Raw genomic sequence first — 2,760 nt, forward strand, 5'->3', positions numbered from 1 at the left:
CATGGCAGGTCAGGTTGGCCCTTGGGGCTCTGAGCCCCCTGCTCTGGGGGCAGATGTCCCTGCTCCCTGCAGGGGCTGGACTGGGTGAGCTCTGAAGGTCCAACCCAAATGAGTCTGCAATTCTATGATAACGCTCAGTGGTCCACAGAAAACTTCAGCAAAATCAGAAGATTTAGGACCTACAATTCCTACATGTGTATACAGAGAAGTACTAAAAACCCACAGGCAAAAAAAAATGTGGTCGGAAGGAAAAAAGTAAGTATTCCTTGGGCCTTCTTAACGTAATATCAAGAATCAACAAAGAAACACAATCCCATTTGTTTTCCACCAGTGCTGGTCGCCTTTAACAGAAAAGTCCCTCCCTGTACAACACCTGCCCTGTTTCCAGTTTTCATAAGCCGCACATAGACCATTGGTGACATCAGCAGCCGCATGCTGTGACAATAAAGTAAGTTAGAAGCCTGCCCAAAACACCTCCAAGCCCGCTGGCCAACACTGGCCATGAACACACGTGCAGTAACAACCAAGAGAGGGAGAAAACACAAGGTCTGGGGCTCCTGACAAAGCTCCATCAGATGGTCTCTGCTCAGAAATGCTGGTGTAGGTGCAATTCCTGATAATTTAACAAAAATCCAGGAAGGCTGCTCTTCTCAGCCCTGTGGGTTAGCCTGGTTGCGTGCCACCCAATCGGCTCCAAGGTGGGGAGAAAAGACCCATCTCCGGAGCTCTTGCACTCATCACCAGTTCCAGCTGAGAGCAACAACCTGCTCTGGCCTGTAATACCCTTTGTAGGTGATTATGGGAAACAAAAAGGACTAAATTCAAAGCAGGTTTTCAGCTGGGGGGGCAGGGGGGAATCCAAAACTGCTGACTGAGGAGGAGAACAAAGCCAGATGGCATATGCTGGTATTGTTCGGGATTAGGCAGTGCGAGGCACTAGGAAATGAGCAGAGAACAAGACCCAGGTTGGTCCCGTGGCTCCTCTCTTGCCAAATGAACATCCTGGGGCAACCGTGGAACAATCACTTTATAGGTTTCATTCCCCTCCACCCCCAGACTGAACTTAAATATTTGTATAAGCCCAGGCGTAACTTTTATCTGATGTTTTCCTTGGGGTTTACTAGCTGTTTAGAGCATTCAAGTTAAAAAGCATTCCCTCAAACTCTTGCCACGAAAAGAGCTGAAACTATGATACTAATTAAAACCACACTCTTTGGTATCAAGAAGACATGCTATTATTTTCTTTTTTTGCTCATGAGAAGCTGTTAATACGGGCAACGCGTCTGGAACATTTTCCGTCCAAACACCAAGCTCCGTACCCCCTCCTGCTCAGGTCGGCTGGTTTGTGAACTTGTCAGCAGTCTGGGGTGGGAAGGCTCAGAGTTACAAGACTTGATTTATTTATTTTTTTATAACAAACCATTTGCCAACGCAATGTTATGAAAAGTGTGTCAAGGAAAAAAAAACCAAAAGCTTGACGCTGCATGAAAGGTGACGAGCTAAAGAACTGTCCTGCCTTGGTGCCCAAAGGGCTGAATTAAGGGATGGATCTTGCCAAAATATATTCCACATTTTGAAAAACAGCCTCTGACTTTGCCAGGATGCTCCTGGACACTCAGCGTAGACCAGGAAAGGGTGTGGGTTGCACTGATCCACCCCAGGGTAAGGGCTGTCAAAGAAAAAGGTAAGATTTCATGCTCAGTTTACCCCGAGTGCTTCTAAGGTCTCCATTACTGTGGCATCAGCACCTCATAAACATTAACAAAATTAGCCTTATAACATTTCAGGGGAAAATGCAATTATCACATTTAAAGGATGGAAAATTAAGGCACCAAAAAAAAAAAAAAAACCACCAACCAAAGACCAGGTTTGTGTTCAGCACAATCTTCAAAAGGCTCCATGTGTGTCCTGAGAGGTCTAAATCTGGTCGAAAACCCCAATTTCCTCGTCCAAGACCAGACAAAGGTGTCTCGTTCAGGGCAGTAACTGCACCGTGGAAGTGCAGGAAGCAGAGAGAACCGGCCGCTTTGGTCCGACTCTCCTGGCGCACTGGTCTCCAAACCCCACCAATTCTGAGCAGCACCCTGGATGCTCCTGCTCCGCCGAAGCCGCTCGGCAGCGGGGCAGGCAGAATGCCACAGCGAGCGGCCGCCTGCGGGAGAGCCGGGCTTAGTCTCTACAGATGCACCCGCACCGGATGGAGGAAACCAAAGGAAAATAGAAGTGGCAGGAGGGATCCTCTATGGAAGGCACTTGTCCCACAAGTGTCACTCTCGGGACCACGGAAGTAAATAAAGTTTCATCAGAGCAATTTGGTTTCTGGTTTCTGTTTGGGAGTGTGGCTTCACTCTGTTGACTCAAAACAAAACTCAGTTTCCCTTTTTCAGAGCCACAAACATGGCAGAATTTAACTGCTGAGGGTGCAAAGTGCAGGCAGGGGAGGAGGGGGGCTTGGACGGCTGAGGTGTTTTGTTTTACATTTATTTTTTTGTGATCTTTTAGCTTTGAGCAAGCTCCTGCCCGGTGAGCAAGCTTCTAGGTTCGCCAACAATACAGAAGAACTGCCTAAGTTACAAAAACAACTTAATACATAAAAAATATGACTTCAGCAAAGAAGTTAAGCTAGATGAGGGAATACGCTGTAATTTGTTACATGCCTCCATTGAGCGCGGATCCAAAGTAATAAAATATTCCTGTAATGCTAGAACTGTGAGGCCCAGCCCCAGTAAGATGTTCGGATTCCAGTATTAGCCCTGCCAC

The 2,760-nt window shown here is 47.1% G+C and overlaps 1 protein-coding gene across 1 annotated transcript in view; it reads right to left on the reverse strand.

Annotated features, from left to right (window-relative positions):
* FGF18 (fibroblast growth factor 18) overlaps window positions 1-2,760 on the reverse strand; it is a 43,316-nt gene that overhangs the window by 14,199 nt on the left and 26,357 nt on the right. The window lies entirely within an intron of this gene.

Source organism: Buceros rhinoceros, unplaced genomic scaffold (genome assembly GCF_000710305.1).
Source record: "Buceros rhinoceros silvestris isolate BGI_N320 unplaced genomic scaffold, ASM71030v1 scaffold1478, whole genome shotgun sequence".
Lineage (NCBI taxonomy): Eukaryota > Metazoa > Chordata > Aves > Bucerotiformes > Bucerotidae > Buceros > Buceros rhinoceros.